This window comes from Pelobates fuscus, chromosome 7 (assembly GCF_036172605.1).
Source record: "Pelobates fuscus isolate aPelFus1 chromosome 7, aPelFus1.pri, whole genome shotgun sequence".
Classification (NCBI taxonomy): Eukaryota; Metazoa; Chordata; class Amphibia; order Anura; family Pelobatidae; genus Pelobates; species Pelobates fuscus.
Window position 1 is genome coordinate 185,354,065 of NC_086323.1, and position 18,011 is coordinate 185,372,075.

Genomic DNA, 18,011 nt, shown 5'->3' on the forward strand with positions numbered 1-18,011 from the left:
GTGCAGAATTATTAGGCAAGTTGTATTTTTGAGGATTAATTTTATTATTGAACAACAACCATGTTCTCAATGAACCCAAAACACTCATTAATATCAAAGCTGAATATTTTTGGAAGTAGTTTTTAGTTTGTTTTTAGTTATAGCTATTTTAGGGAGATATCTGTGTGTTCAGGTGACTATTACTGTGCATAATTATTAGGCAACTTAACAAAAAACAAATATATACCCATTTCAATTATTTATTTTTACCAGTGAAACCAATATAACATCTCAACATTCACAAATATACATTTCTGATATTCAAAAACAAAACAAAAACAAATCAGTGACCAATATAGCCACCTTTCTTTGCAAGGACACTCAAAAGCCTGCCATCCATGGATTCTGTCAGTGTTTTGATCTGTTCACCATCAACATTGCGTGCAGCAGCAACCACAGCCTCCCAGACACTGTTCAGAGAGTTGTACTGTTTTCCCTCCTTGTAAATCTCACATTTGACGATGGACCACAGGTTCTCAATTGGGTTCAGATCAGGTGAACAAGGAGGCCATGTCATTAGATTTTCTTCTTTTATACCCTTTCTTGCCAGCCACGCTGTGGAGTACTTGGACGCGTGTGATGGAGCATTGTCCTGCATGAAAATCATGTTTTTCTTGAAGGATGCAGACTTCGTCCTGTACCACTGCTTGAAGAAGGTGTCTTCCAGAAACTGGCAGTAGGACTGGGAGTTGAGCTTGACTCCATCCTCAACCCGAAAAGGCCCCACAAGCTCATCTTTGATGATACCAGCCCAACCCAGTACTCCACCTCCACCTTGCTGGCGTCTGAGTCGGACTGGAGCTCTCTGCCCTTTACCAATCCAGCCACGGGCCCATCCATCTGGCCCATCAAGACTCACTCTAATTTCATCTGTCCATAAAACCTTAGAAAAATCAGTCTTGAGATATTTCTTGGCCCAGTCTTGACGTTTCAGCTTGTGTGTCTTGTTCAGTGGTGGTCGTCTTTCAGCCTTTCTTACCTTGGCCATGTCTCTGAGTATTGCACACCTTGTGCTTTTGGGCACTCCAGTGATGTTGCAGCTCTGAAATATGGCCAAACTGGTGGCAAGTGGCATCTTGGCAGCTGCACGCTTGACTTTTCTCAGTTCATGGGCAGTTATTTTGGCCTGAGTTTTTCCACACGCTTCTTGCGACCCTGTTGACTATTTTGAATGAAACGCTTGATTGTTCGATGATCACGCTTCAGAAGCTTTGCAATTTTAAGAGTGTGGCATCCCTCTGCCAGATATCTCACTATTTTTGACTTTTCTGAGCCTGTCAAGTCCTTCTTTTGACCCATTTTGCCAAAGGAAAGGAAGTTGCCTAATAATTATGCACACCTGATATAGGGTGTTGATGTCATTAGACCACACCCCTTCTCATTACAGAGATGCACATCACCTAATATGCTTAATTGGTAGTAGGCTTTCGAGCCTATACAGCTTGGAGTAAGACAACATGCATAAAGAGGATGATGTGGTCAAAATACTCATTTGCCTAATAATTCTGCACTCCCTGTACTTACCTTATCCCAGTGCCAATGTCCCTCGGTGCTGGGTCAAAGTTCCGCGCCCGCCTCTGACCAGCGACGAGTGCAGTCTAATGTGCATGCACGGCAATCAATGCTTTTCTATGGGGAAATATCTGAGGCTGGAAGTCCTCATGTAGAGTGTGAGGACGTACAGCATCAGATAACGGACCAAAAGTCTGTTTGGATTCCGGAAGCCTCCCTAATGGCGGTTGGGTAGGCCACTGAGGGCCGACATAGTTGCAATGTTTAATATTGCTGCAATGTTTAACATTGCAGCACTAGGTGAAAAAGGGACACAGCACCCAGACCACCTCAGTGCGAAAGCCTGCTGTTAACTACACATGTGGTGTACATACGAGTTTTCTTAGTTTGGTAGGATCTCTTCCATAAACATGATGATTCTTCACAAATTTCTATATTCACTCCAACTCATTCACTTGTCTATACCCAAATCGCTAATGCTTAATATTCAATGAGGCTGCTATTGAATAATAGATGACCCAGAGTTGAAGCCTGAACATTACAGATACTTATGCACTTCGGAGGTTTGAGTCCCCCTACATTTCTACTTTATTAAATGGTGGCACAACTGTCACAAGCTTTGGAAGCTCAAGCCAATATATTAGATGTTACTTGGCTAGCCATTAAAAAATGCATTCCGTGTGCTCTGTGTGAGAACACAATATTGAGCTACTCTACCGATATTTTTTCTCAAACAAAACGGCAAAATCACAGCTGGGAAGAATTGGTGTCACCCTGAGGCTCAATTTGTGGTGCATTTGTGTTTTAGCGGACAACCTGAACCCGGTGACAAATTTCGGCCTACCAGTGGAGGTGAGTGCGGAAGAGGCGGCCAATCTCCCTGTTGGCTACTTAACTGGAAAGGACTGAAACGGTCAGGACCCCCGTGCTCCCCCTTCCCTCCTCCAATCTGCTGGTGTGGGTCATCCTGGCAGAACCTCACAGACACGAATCCTCACCTGTGAGTGGAACCATGCAACGAACTTGCACTCTGTTGAGCCACCAGAACCAAGATGGTGCCTGCTGAGCCTGCTACCAACACACTCAAGCAGCAATGTGATGACCACTTTCACAAATTCTGGCATAAGCTGCAATGCAGAGAGGATCAAACTCTAAAGGGAGCAGCAGAGAAATAACAAGCTATGAAACTTACCTACCAACGATCTGCACTTAGTGGCTGGCATGAAGCGGAGACCACTGATAGCACCTGCATCTAAGGAGCCAAAGAGGAAGAGGTCCTCCTTAAAGGTGCCAATTTATGTTGTGAGATCTCTAACACATGCTACTGCTTTTCTGGGCTGAGGGAAGGAGCAACATTAACCTACAACCTTCCGAGACGTTGCCTGAGGTGCTGAAAGCCACCGGAGCAGTTGGATTTGCACATGGGCTCTTGAGAAGGCCTGAGGCCTTCTTGGGTTGCCAGGACACTGTTTCCATACGTAACTCAGATAGTCAGCATAGGTATTGGATAAAGGCTTGATGTGTCAGGGTGGGAGGTGTACATTAATGCCCTGGTTAGCTATTGCAATCTCCCTCCAAAATTATATGATAACCTGGAATTCGTCACAATGGGCTTTCTCACAGGTAGAGTCAAAGGATCACTATAGGGTCAGGAACACAAACAAGTAAAAAATAAAAACCCTTTACCCAGTCCAAATAAAAATTAACCCCTTCCCTGCCAGTCGATCACTGCCTACAGTGATCAAAATACAGATCACAGTATTATACTGTGATCTAATTTTTTTAACCCCTGACGATTAACTTTTATTTATTTTTTAACCCTCGAGAGTTAAATTTATTTAATTAACTAATTTAAATATTGTATAATTAAATATTTTGCTAGCTGGGGTGGGTGGGAGTTATGGGAAAATGGGGAATTTACTGTTAGTGCTGCTTACTGCAAGTTAGGGGTTAACTGTAAAAAAAAAAGCTTAGAAAAATGTTAAATCTGTAAAAAAAAGTTTTAAGAAAGTTTAGGAAACTTTAAAAAAATTAATAAGCAAAACAAAAGTTAAAGTTTAAAAAATAGTTTTAAAAAGTTAAAGTTATAAAAAGTTAAAAAATACATTTAAAAACGATCATTACCACTACACCTGGAACAAACTAGAGAAACAATTATCCCATGCCAAGGTTCAAAATATGCCTTTTGAATTACCCCAGGGTGTATTCTTTAATAAATAGTATGTGTTTGTGGGGAAGTTTCAATAACCAACCATCAAAACTACTACAAATTGGAACATGGACACAGCATAAAACTTCAAAGTTAGAAAAAAACTGAATGGCTGCGTCTCAAATGTGCCCCTTCAACATCCACATATACCTGGCAAAGGTACATACGGGGGTATTGCTGTACTCAGACCACATAGCTGAGCAACATATGAAGTATTATACAGTGGTAGCACACATAAGGTTTGCAAAATATACTGTGCAAACTCACTTTGTGTGTCAAAAAGGCAGAAAAAACGCTTATTACCACTACACCTGGTACAAGCTATCGGAAAAATGGTTCAAAATATGCCTTTTGAAATACCCTGGGGTGTCTACTTTAAGAAATGGTAGGACTTTGTGGGTTAGTTTGAATTTAAAACCTGCAAAGATGCTTGGAAATTGCACATAGGCCCAGCGTCAAAATTCAAAGTTCGGTTAAAACTGATATGGCTTGGACTCCTATATGGCACTGTAGACATGCTAAGGCACAATATGCACCTTATGAGATACCCTGGAGTGTCTACTTTTACAAATGGTAGGCCTTTGTGGGTTTTTTTGAACAGTCAAACTGTTATAATACCCCAAATGGAAGCATAGGCTCATTAAATCCGTCTCTCAAAACTCTACTGTGAATACTGAAAAGGGCAGGTCTCCTGTATGGCACTGTAGCTTCACGAAATAGTGCCAAAGACATACAATGGGGGTGTCCTTTTACTCAGAAGACTTAGCTGAGCATAATTTGGGGGGTTTGAACTTAGTGGCACATATGAAATATACAAATTGCCCAGCAAAAATGCAATCTGTATGTAAAAATTGCACACATTTTTGTTTTGCCACATACTTTGGCATATATTGGTGAAATAATGGGGGCATGTTAAGGCACAATATGCACCTTATGAGATACCCTGGAGTGTCTACTTTTACAAATAGTAGGCCTTTGTGGTTTTTTTTTTTAACAGACAAACTACTATAATACCCCAAATGGAAGCATAGGCTCATTAAATCAGTCTCTCAAAATTCAACTGTGAATACTGAAAAGGACAGGTCTCCTATATGGCACTGTAGCTTCACAAAATAGTGCCAAAGACATACAACGGGGGTGTCATTTTACTCAGCAGATGTAACTGAATACAAAAATAAAACTTTGTACAGGAATAGCACACACCAACTTTACAAAATACACATGAGAAGTTCTTTGTTATAAGTTTGTGTGCCAAAACCCCCAAAAAACACAACTTTACTCCAATATTTAGCAGAGGTTGGCGGTGAAATGGCTACGTAGAAAGTGTCAAAACAACCTTAGGTAAATAGCCTGTGGTGTCTACTTTATATAAATATATACTTTTTTTGTGGCAATTTTGTTTTCTTTTATGGCTATGATGTAGAATTATTAAAACACCTTTATTGATCCTGTATTGAATTTTCGTACTAACTCCATTTTAACTACATTACATGACAGATTTTCCTAACAGCATTTAGAATATTGAATAGAAAATGTATTTTCTAGAAGGACATGACTAACACCGGAATTATCAAGTTCCTGTAATATGAAACAAAGTATACTATAGCTAGGCCCTGAGAAACCGCTCTAATGAAATGTTCTTTCATAAAAAAGACCCTGAACCTGACCCCGAGTCTGACATCACTAACTACCCAAAATGACGCCCAAGCCCCCCTTCCCACCGAGTAAAGCCTTGTGTTGTGTAAGATGGCGCCTGAACCATCTGTCCACACCCGTGTCCAGAATGACGCCACCTCCCGGTGGGAGGACACCTAGCCAGCCACTTAATACTTGAGCCAATTAATAATATTGATGGGTGGACATTGACATAACCACTTAACACCTAATCCAATTAATGATGTTTATTTGTTGTTATCTTGATATTCAATGATGATGTAATATTGCTCTTATAAGGGTCTGCAAGCCCGCTTTTTAACCAGATGCCATTAAATTTTCTCGAAGTGCTTTTAACTTGAACTTCGTGTGTCAGTGTGAATTTACTTCTGCGTATACGCAATTTAATCATCTCAGATTTGGACAGGAACAGATAGACATTTGAACATATTTGTTTATTCTTAAAATAATCCATAACAATTTGGCGCCCATACGTGGGGCACCGGGCTATGGCCTCTGGCCGGTAAGCCGTCCTAAGGAAGACGCTGCTGGACGGAGGAATCCTGGGGGAAGGAAAGGAGACTGATCACCTCCCAGTACACGGTAGAGACTACTGCAGAGCCTAGCCGGTATGTTCCAGCCCCTTTGATTGACCCGTCCCAGTGTCTGTGACTGCTACCGGGAGGACATCAAAGACAGGTAATATCTTGCCCGGTGCCTTATTGTTACCCACCTGTTTACCTGCATTTAGTCTATCTGTTGCCTGGGTGTGTTTGCATTGGTCTGTCTCTAGTCTAAGTGCCCGGGTGGAGTGTTTGTCTGTGTGCCCCTTTGGGATAAAGGGGGGTGGACCTGTGGGTGTGTGCCTGGGGGTCCTCTGTTGCCTGTTTACCCCTTTTAGGAGCCACGTGGCTGTGGCTGTAGGGAAAAAGGGGGGTGGACCTGTGGAAGTTTTCCTGGGGGTCTTCTTTGCCTGTTTACATCTTTTAGGTGCTGGGTAGCTGCAGCAGTAAGGAAAAAGAGGTGGGGGGAGTCTGTGGAAGGGTGTAGACTCATTGCTTCCTGGGGATTCCCCATGGTGTCACTTTGATAGCCTAGCTAGCCTCATTGTGCACATAGCTCTGCTTGCCGAGAGGTGGTACCCTCCAGCTTCGAGCGCTGAGGCTGGTGGCATTCCAATTTTATTAGTGGTGCGTGGATTCGGGCAGGCATTGCTGTCTCCATCACCACGGGGTAGTGAGACTTACGGGTGGGTCCGTAGGGGCGCTACGAGGGTGAGGATAGTGGTGGCCACACTTAGTGGACCGCTGTAACGGGGGAGGCATACGGATCTCGGGCCGGTGTTAGCTGTTATCCGTGGCCGCTGGTAGTGAGACTTACGAAAGTCGTTCTCCGAGCGGGGACACTACGAGGTTGAGGGAGGTGGCTTTGGTCACATGAGTAAAGGAAAGGGATTACTGTTGAATTTATTTGAACTGTGATGCATACACTGTATTTCAATTGAATTGTTGTTTTAATTGGGAGTCATTCAAACTCCTGTGTCTGTCTCTACTTTCACTTTACTTTTACTTTTTACTCTACTTCCTGTGTTATTTACACTTTCCACTCCTATTTATCTTGTGAGAGAAGGGATTAGTCACACACTTCTCACCTCGTCCAATCCGTGGCTACCTCGGGTAGGCGGAATTAGTGACTAGTCTACGTTTTGGGAAGACGCACTTGGGGGGACCCACCCTTTCAAGTGGCAGTCGAGCATTGTAGACACTCTGTTTAAAACCTTCTTTCCTCTATATCTGGGACGCCTTTTATAGGGGGAATGGATCAGGGATTAGAAAAGCCCGGTAAGGGCTGGTTAGCGTGTGATCTAGTTGAAGACAGAGAGGGTGAAGAGATGGTTAAGGGAGTTGAAAAGATTGCTAAGGTGTGTAAGATTGCTGTGCCTTCATGTGGTAGATTACAGCCAGAAAGTTGGCGTAGATTACTGACAGAGAAGAAAGGCAAGCTTACAGATAATGATTTACTACGTACTGCAGAAGCCTGGTATAGAGTAGCAAGAGCTATTCAGCAGGCAGGTTGGGTTGAGGAAGAAATAGATCACAAAGGTGTAAAATTGTATGTATATCATAATAATTATGTTGCTGGGGCATTCCCTCAGCCAGCGCCCCAAAATGGCGCTCAGGGGATGTCCATCCCCAAGGTTCAGTCAGCTGACCATGTTCCCCACTTCCAATCCTCCCATCACCCATCCCGTCATTTCCCCTGTTTGTCCGGTCCTGAATTCTGATGGATCTTTATTTCCCCCCCATCATCCCTATCATTCCCATCATCCTCATCCATCCCTACACTACCTTCTCTGTCTAATCCAACCATTTCATCCGTCATTCCTTCCCTACGCTCTCTCTCCGCTAATAATCCTACCCTCCCACTTGCATCCACCCAGTTTACTAACCCCTCCTCACTTGCTACTGTCAATCCCACTACACCCACTCCGGTCCCTCCTACTACACCCGCCTCTGCTATTCTCTCTCCATCCTCCCTCCTGCCTACTCCTCCCACAGCCCAAGTTCCCACCCCATCAGCTTCATTTCCGTACCCCGGATATCCCACCTCCTTTCCTAATCCCTGCCCAGCTATCCCGCCCTCCCCAGGTTCCGCCCTAGCCCCTACCCAGATGGCCTGGCCATACCCCTTCCCCTACCCCATGGCCCTGCCCTATCCTAATCATCCCTACTTCCTTTCCCAAGCCACTCCTCAGGTCCCGTTCACGCCCGCTACCCCGGATGTGCCCACATCCAACATGGCCGCCACTACTTCCCTTGACCCTAACGCAGCTTCCTTCCACGCCTCCAATATGGCGGCCCCCAGTAATCCAGCACCCCTATTGCCGGTACTTCCTGGTGATTACTCCCCCCAAGCTCATAACCCACTGGCCACCCCGGCATCCGGGATCCCCGCATATCCCCCGGTCCTGACACCTCAAGTGGCCCCACTCCCCAGACAGTTCCAGGTTACATACGAAGATGAGTATGAAGAGGCCGGCTCTCATGGTTACCAGGGCTCACCGGAAGCCATGGGGCCTCCGCCTCGCTGTTCCCTCGATGATCCTTTCGGACATACGGGCCGGGGGGATCAGGCTCCTCCTAAATATGTTTCTTTTAATCCTACTCAGGCTAGTGCTCTCATGAAATCACTCCCTGACCCAGAAAAGCAACCTATGCCTTTTTACCCAGGGGTAGTTCAAATCCAAAAGACTTATTCCGCCGCATGGCGAGATTTACTAAGCATTTGTGCCATTAAAGCTGGAGATGCATACTGGCCCAGCATAGCCCACCACCTCAGCACGGATTTGCTTACTACTGATATTGATTACGCTTCCGGAGTAGCATTCTGCAACCAGCTAAAGGAATGGGCTAAGGACAAACTTGCAGATCAGGCTGCTGGCCTTACTGATATTGTACAGGAAAAAGGAGAATCAGTGGAAAGGTTTCATGCAAGACTGTTTCAAATGTTTACAGATTTGGGATTTGATCTCACAGACAAGATCCATTCTCAAATGCTGTCTGGTTCATTTGTCCTAGGCATCAAAGACTCCATATGCAAGGGAATCATTGCTGCACGCCCTGAATATAAGGTGGTCCCTCTGGATACCTTACTCCTAGTTGCTAGGGGTCTGGAATCTGCCCAGACTCCTAGAAAGCCCAATTCAGCTCCTCTCATGGTGTCCCGCCCCGGACCTGTCCCAAAAAGCACCAAACCCGAGGATGGATTTTGCTTTAATTGCAAAGCTAAAGGACACTTCAAAAATGATTGCCCAGAACCCAGGAAGGTGTTCAAGCCTGCTCCTGGCCCCAAGGCCACAAAAACAGTTCCAATAGTTGAGGAACCAGATGATTAGGAAATTGGCAAGCCTGTGTCATCAACCCCTGCTATGGCAGTGTCTTCAGGGGATAAGGGGGGGGCACTTGCCACTGTGACTCTACCCATTGAAGGACAACCTACTACATTTCTTGTTGACACAGGTGCAGCCCGAAGTGTTCTACGAGAACAAGATCTGCCAGACCCATCATTTCTGTCAAATATTGATGTCTCTTGTGTAGGAGTGGATGGCCTACCAAGACACAGTCCTTTAACAACTCCATTACGAGTTGGCAACTACCCTAGCTTGCTTGCTCGTTTTGTGGTATCCACCACATGCCCCATTAACCTGTTAGGCGCTGATGTCCTCTCACGCCTGCAGGCATCTATCATCTTCACCCCAGATGGACAAGTAGAGTTATCTACCCCTCTATCTGTGTCAGACACCTCAGCCTTGTGCTCCCTGCCTCTGATGCTCCACTTAGAAAATCCCCATGAGGATGCAAAGGAACTGAGATCCAATTTCCCGGATTAACTAAAGACACAAGTACCTGCAAAACTGTGGTCCTCAGGCCCAGAGGACATAGGTCACCTAAAAGTTCCACCTGTGGTGGTAAAACTCATTCCAGGAGCAAAGCTACCAAGGAAACCACAATACCCTTTAAAACCAGCTCAAGCTGCAGCTATCTCAATTCAAATCAAAGCACTCTTGGAGAAGGGTGCTCTCGTGAAATGTGAATCAAAATGCAACACCCCATTGTTTCCTGTGAAGAAGAAGACTCCAAAAGGTGAACCAGAGAAGTACAGAATGGTTCAGGATCTCCGTGCGGTGAATGAAGCAACAGTCCTGGACACCCCTATTGTACCAAACCCACACACTCTGCTCTCTGGGGTCCCACCTTCTGCAAAATACTTCACAGTCATTGATCTGGCCAATGCCTTCTTCAGTGTACCCCTGGATCCAATTTGTCAATACCTGTTTGCCTTCACACATGAAAAGCAACAGTATACATGGACTGTCATGCCCCAAGGGGCACAAAACTCTCCAAGTCAATTTGCAAAGGCCATGTGCTCTATCCTTGATCCATGGCAATCAGACCATCCAAAAGTTGTCCTACTCCAATATGTGGACGATTTGCTGCTCTGTGGAAATGACATACCCACAACAGAAGAATGTTCAATTAGTCTCCTTTGCTACTTAGCGGACCAAGGATGCAAAGCTTCACTTCTCAAGCTTCAATTCTGTCAACCTACTGTCATCTTCCTTGGCCATTGTCTATCTCAGGGTACTAGACATCTCACTTGTGACCGAGTTAGAGCAGTATTGGATATTCCACCTCCAAGGACTTCAAAATCTCTACATGCCTTATTAGGCCTCATTTCCTACTGCCGAGCATGGATCCCAGAAGCCTCTCTGCTCATGCAACCACTCTATGATGCACTCAAGTCAGACCCATTCTGCCTGACCAATGAAGCACAAGATAACTTCTGTACATTAAAACATGCTATTGCATCTGCTCCTGCTCTAGGCCTACCAGACTATACCAAACCCTTCAAGTTATTTGTCTCTGAAAGACAAGACCACGCTACAGGAGTCCTTACTCAAACAAATGAATTAAGAGGCCGTCAAAGGCCTATTGGATTTTTCTCCTGCCAGCTGGATATTGTGGCCAGAGGGACCCCTTCTTGCCTTCGGGCCGTTTTTGCAGCAAGAGAACTCATTGAAAGAACTGCAGACCTGGTCCTTGGCCACCCTCTAGTTGTCTTGGCCCCTCATGACATCTCTGCCATCATCAACCAAGTACAACTCAAGCATGTGTCTCCTGCAAGGCACCTATGTCTTCAATGTCATCTCATATTGCCTGACAACATTACCATACAAAGATGTCAAGTTCTCAATCCGTCCACTCTTCTCCCACTACCTGAGGGAGGTATCCACTATGGATTTATCATGGATGAAACCTACATCTACCTTCTTACTGGTACCATCAAGAGAATGCATCCTGATTTATCCTTTCATGATGGACAAACACCTCTCTGCAAGGGAGCAGGATATGCCTTCTGTACCATGTGGTACAAGCCAAACATCACTCCTGAACCTTGCTACGAAGATGAGCTCTATCATCTGGTGGAGGTGAAACTTACTTCACAAGATTTCTACTGTGACACTGAAGGCAACAGCATGGTCTTGATTCAACTACCTTCAGAACTCAAATACTTGTATCGTCATTGGGACACTGCCATTCCACATGTCCCTGTCACCAAGTTGAAAACAAGATCATGGAATGATCTTGGGCCCATGGCGAAATTAGGGGCCACCATGAATGAATCACAGCTACAGGAAAATGGCATTGTCAGATACCCAACAATTGATCATCTTGAAGCATGGCCACGCCACTTCCTGGAAAATGAATTTCAAGATCTGGTCATAGTGAATGGCTATGACCCAGAGACACCTCATGACTGTTTTGAACAGATGAAAATGGAGACAATACACCTACCAACTGTACATGAGGATCCATTAGCAGATCCTGATCTCACTCTGTTTGTGGACGGTTCAAGGTATGCTGATGAAGAAGGAAAATACCACACAGGATATGCCGTAACCACAACAGATGAAGTTATCAAGTCATCATCTTTACCACCAACAATGTCTGCACAAGAAGCTGAATTGCAAGCCCTGACTTCAGCATGCAAGATCTCCGAAGGAAAACGTGCCAACATCTACACAGATTCAAGATACGCTCTGGGTGTGGCACATGACTTCGGACTAATTTGGAAAACAAGAGGATTTCTTACCACTGCCGGTACGCCAGTCAAACACAGTTCTGCAATCAAGGAACTAATGGATGCCCTCCTACTCCCGGAAGAAGTGGCCATTTTGAAAGTAAAGGCACATGGGAAATTGGATACAGATGAAGCAAAGGGCAACCACTTAGCTGATCAGGCTGCTAAGCAAGCGGCAAGAAAATTGCAGGAAGTGGATGAAGAAGTGTCCGGACACGAAGAAATTCCTATTTTTACCTTGCAGACTCTTCCTACTGACCTAAGAATCTTACGGGAACGGCAAGCTACTACTGCCCCTGAAGAAATACAGAAATGGAAGAAGAAAGGAGCAGTCCTAAAGGATGGAGTGTATTACAACAACTTTAGACTCTGCCTTCCTAAGAGTCTATATCCAGCAGTTGTCCAATGGGCACATGGACCTGCACATCTGTCAAAAGACTTAATGGCTGCCCTCATACAGAAGTATTATGAAGCACCTGGAATCACAACATTGATCAACAGCTTCTGTAGGGCCTGTGTCATTTGCGCAAAATGCAACCCAGGAAAACCAACCAAAGTGCCCTTGAAACACCTGGCTAAGCCTATGTACCCATTCCAGAGAATTCAGATTGACCACATACAAATGCCCAAGAGTGGGCCTCACGAATATGCACTAGTAATAGTGGACATGTTTTCAGGCTGGCCAGAAGCCTATCCAGTGGCCAATATCACTGCCAAGACAACAGCAAAACGTCTACTTGCAGATATTGTATGTAGATTTGGACTTCCAGAAGTCATTGAAAGTGACCAGGGCCCAGCCTTTACAGCAACAGTGACTAAAGAAATTTGGACTGCTCTGGGAGTGACCCTAGCTTTTCACACCCCTTACCACCCACAAAGTAGTGGCAAAGTGGAACGCATGAATGGCACCCTAAAAGCCAGAATGTTAAAAATGTCACAAGAAACAAAGATGCCCTGGCCAGAAAGCTTGTCAATAGCTTTATTCAGCGTTAGGCACACACCTAGAGGGAAGCACTCACTATCCCCATATGAGATTCTGTTTGGGACTGCACCCAGACTAGGTTGTTATTACCCTCAACAGTTGCAGCTTCAAACTGATGTTTTAGTAGATTATGTAACTGAACTTGCAAGTGCCTTGAACAAAATACATGCCCAAGTTTTCTCTTCAATTCCAGATCCCGAATTTGATACGGGTACCCACAACTTGCTTCCCGGAGATTGGGTTCTGGTCAAGAGATTTGTGCGGAAACATACCCTGGAACCAAGATTTGACGGACCATTCCAAGTTCTCCTGATCACTTCAACCTCCGTCAAGTTGGCCGGCAGGCCACATTGGATCCACGCTTCCCATTGCAAGAAGACTCCGGCCCCAGAGGAAGCAGATACCGCACCACCATGTACCTCTGGTACATCACCTCCTTAATTAGCCTAATTAAGGCCCAACAGGTAGCCATTACTAAAGATGCCAGTGGGTATACCTTCTGGTACAATTCTTCATGTACCCGTGTGGCTACATACACTTTTGACTGTGACATTGTAGACTGCCCATTCCCTACGTCACAAATTCAAAATATCTATAGAGATATCCCTCATGTAAAGGACCCCTATGTTTGTGTAGTTGACAAACAATGGGGGCATAACTGTAACCATTGGGGGGCTGCAGGGTGGAATGCTGGGCCTGCCTGGGGTTACAAACCCAAAAGTGCCTTATCTAAGGTAGATGATCACGGTAGATCCCTTCTCCAAAGAATGACTCTAAGGAAGCCTGGAGGAGGTATACCCATGAAATTAATCCTAAATATTGAGCATCCCAGTCCAACGGATGCAGACCAGTATGCAATGGGAATGTATTGGAAGAAAGGTTCCTATAACAAATTGGGGCACTTCTACCTAAAGGATATGTGCCACTCTCCAGAGTGGCAAGGGGCCACCCACATGGTCTCAAATCCATTAAAACCACACATCCAGTCCTTTAAAGGCATGATGGCCATTGCTAACCCCACCTTTGAAGATACTATGGCCGCTGAAACAGGTTTTAATGATGTTAATTTATGGTTAGAATGGATGAAATATAATGCCAACAAACATAGCAGAACTGCATGCTATGTGTGTGGTGGTGCCCGGCCTCACCTTGGCACTGTACCTTTGACTTTGCCAGTAGATATAGAAGAATGTGTTTTGAGTCTTTTTGCCTACCACTACAACTTTAATAGGTCCCTCTGCAAAGCATGGACAGTAGAATACCCTCTCCTAACCAAGGATGTCAAACCCCCAGATGGTGTTACAGTTTACAAGGGAAACTACACCTGTTATGCCAATTATGATGGAATTGGTAAGTTCTTGGGTAATTTCTCCAAAGGGTATTGTGCCACCTACAGAACTGTCCCTGTGTACCTGTTACAATTCCATACTAGGTCATTGGGGGATATTTACTGGTTGTGTGGGGATTTACAGCTAAGATCCAGGATGGACAAGGAATGGTGGGGGGAGTGTACTCTGGCTAAAGCCATCATGCCTATACATATCATCTCTGACACACACCCTGACATACATGAGTCCATACACACACCAGCCAAGGTTAAGCGTGAAGCCCCAGTAAAAGGCAGTTTTGACCCTCACATTTACATTGATGCCATTGGGGTGCCTAGGGGGGTGCCTAATGAATTTAACCCCTTAAGGACACATGACATGTATGACATGTCATGATTCCCTTTTATTCCAGAAGTTTGGTCCTTAAGGGGTTAAAGCAAGAGATGAAGTTGCTGCGGGGTTTGAATCACTTTTTTACCATAGTTACTGCAAACAAGAATTTAAATTGGATAAATTACATTTATTACAACCAACAACGCTTTGTTATCTACACCAGAGATGCCCTCCAGGGTTTAGCCGAACAGCTGCAGGCTACATCCCAAATGTCCTTCCAGAATAGAATGGCCTTAGACATGATTCTAGCTGAAAAAGGGAGTGTATGTAAAATATTGCCCGACACCATGACCTGTTGTACGTACATCCCAGAAAACACAGGCCCTAATGGTAAAGTCACCTTGGCCATAGAGAAATTAAATGAGCTCTCTGTTAAAAAAAGAGTTAAAAAGGAATTCTGGGATAAAAGATCCCTGGGAAAGATGGTTTGGTTGGATGACAGGATGGCAAAAAGCTTTAATGCATATTGGTATGGCAATACTAATTTCTCTTTTTATTTTTGCTCTTCTCGTTGTGTCCTCCCCTGTCTGAGAAAATTCCTACAGAAGACTGTAGACCAAGTGGCACCAACTTTTGCACATCTGACAGTTGATGACCAAGATTTCCAAGATCTCAACTCACCCTGTATACCACTGCAAACTATCCCTTTTACTGATAAAGTGCAAGAGTTCTAGGTAGGGAACCAGCTTAGGGACAGCGTCCGTCTCTATGGAACTGACTGTCGTGCGGAGATGTGGTGCACAAGCCACTGCGGGTTACCAGCGGAGTGAAGAGATTTCCTGACCGTATTGACGGATGTGCTGCAGCCTGTTAGGGAAAGGAAGGGACAGAATTGCACTTTGCAATAACACCTAGCTAGCGGTCACTGTGTTTCTGTGCCTTTGGGCTAACACGTCTTCTGGAATTAACAAATAAAGTTTATTTTTTTTATTTTTTTTAGAGTCTAACATTTCATAGGGGGGACTGATGTAGAATTATTAAAAAACCTTTATTGATCCTGTATTGAATTTTCGTACTAACTCCATTTTAACTACATTACATGACAGATTTTCCTAACAGCATTTAGAATATTGAATAGAGAATGTATTTTCTAGAAGGACATGACTAACACCGGAATTATCAAGTTCCTGTAATATGAAACAAAGTATACTATAGCTAGGCCATGAGAAACCGCTCTAATGAAATGTTCTTTCATAAAAAAGACCCTGAACCTGACCCCGAGTCTGACATCACTAACTACACAAAATGACGCCCAAGCCCCCCTTCCCACCGAGTAAAGCCTTGTGTTGTGTAAGATGGCGCCTGAACCATCTGTCCACACCCGTGTCCAGAATGATGCCACATCCCGGTGGGAGGACACCTAGCCAGCCACTTAATACTTGAGCCAATTAATAATATTGATGGGTGGACATTGACATAACCACTTAACACCTAATCCAATTAATGATGTTTATTTGTTGTTATCTTGATATTCAATGATGATGTAATATTGCTCTTATAAGGGTCTGCGAGCCCGCTTTTTAACCAGATGCCATTAAATTTTCTCGAAGTGCTTTTAACCTGAACTCCGTGTGTCAGTGTGAATTTACTTCTGCGTATACGCAATTTAATCATCTCAGATTTGGACAGGAACAGATAGACATTTGAACATATTTGTTTATTCTTAAAATAATCCATAACAGCTATTAAGCTTACAAGACAAACATACCAAATTCTAAAATCGTTCCACATTAAAAGTTTATTTTACTCCTTGTGCTTTGTGACATGTAACTACCAAAAAAAACTTACAATCCCAGACACATGATATATTCTGTAAATCAGAACAACTAAATGAATTTATTTTAATTACTTTCCTTAACCTGCACTAATTGTGCACACATTATTATTGCAAAAACTGTAAAAAAAAACTGTAAAAAAAACTGTTACATCAAATTAAAGCCCTTTCTGTCCTTTAAAAAACGGTATATAATATGTGTTGGTGCAATAAATTAGTAAAATGCAAATTGCAGTTGAACGCAAACAGCAAAAAATGCAAAAAATGCTGTTGTCATTAAGTGAAAGACAAGCTTCTGAAGCTCTGTCCTTAAGGGGTTAAGGATGTTTTGTTTTGTTCTTTCATAATGTGATTCTCTATTAGAGTGCTCATTATGTTGGGGTAAAAATTTGTGGAGTGCAAGTTCCGGTCTTAGAATTGGCCAGTATATATTTATAATTATCTTTAATTTAATTTCTAATCTATCTTGCTTGTTGTTCCCAATTTAATTCTTATTTTTATTAAGTGCCCATTGGTAAATGCTTTGTCTTTGGCTATAAAATTATTATTATTTGTTTTAATTATTTTTTATTTAGATGTCTGATCTTCAAAAGTATCTTTGTCAGCGGAATTCCTTCTTATTCTTAACAAATGGGATTTAGGGATTCCTTTTAACCAAAGGGGAAAATTACAACTTGAGACGCTAGTTGAGACAACTAGGCCCAGGCACTCAGAATTGCTGCAGGAAGGCAGGCTAATTGGAACAAAAAGTGCAACGTTTCAGCCTGCACAGAGGCTGTTATAAGAAAAAAAGAAAGGTATCTACAATTTAACACAAAAAAATCTAAATCCCTCACAACTAAGGGTGTTACAAAAAGACTTAACATGTTCTCCAACTAAAAGCCAAAACAAGTTTGATATGTATGTTGACCTAAATAGATTTATTAGAAATCTATGTCTCAAATAATATTGTTTGAAGAACCCAATAAATCCTGAAAGAAACTCTGAAGTAAGGGCTTCAGAGGATGAGGAGTATATGAATGTGCCCCTTGCAAATAAATCCACCTTCTTACCAAGGAATTTAATTTTAAATGAAATGACAACTTTTGAGAAGCTAGTGATGGCAGATAATAATATTAAAACAAATGAATATATTATTTTTGTTTGTTGTCTATCATTTTTGTTGTCTGTTGTCATTTTAAAAACTTAGAATTATTATATAGTTCTGCTAAAGTTGCCCATCTTTCTTTTTTTTATATAATGTGTTAGTTTAATCAAATAGCCCTGAAGTATTGCTTTAAATGCACACCATATTGTTACAGGTAAACCCGTATTTGAGTTTTCTTTAAAATATAAATCAATTAAAGTTTTGATATTTTTTGATGATTTTTTTGTTAAATAAAAACATTTTTCTCTGGCCTCGGGTTCCGCTGCCATCTTAGCTGGCCGTGCTTTTAGTGAGCTCCGCTCTAAAAATATTTTATCCGCCGACATCTAGCT

At 43.3% G+C, this 18,011-nt stretch overlaps 1 protein-coding gene across 1 annotated transcript in view; it reads right to left on the reverse strand.

Moving 5' to 3' along the window:
• The window catches only part of NUP210 (nucleoporin 210), a 657,387-nt gene that overhangs the window by 382,299 nt on the left and 257,077 nt on the right, over nucleotides 1-18,011 (reverse strand). The gene's annotated exons all lie outside the window — the stretch shown is intronic.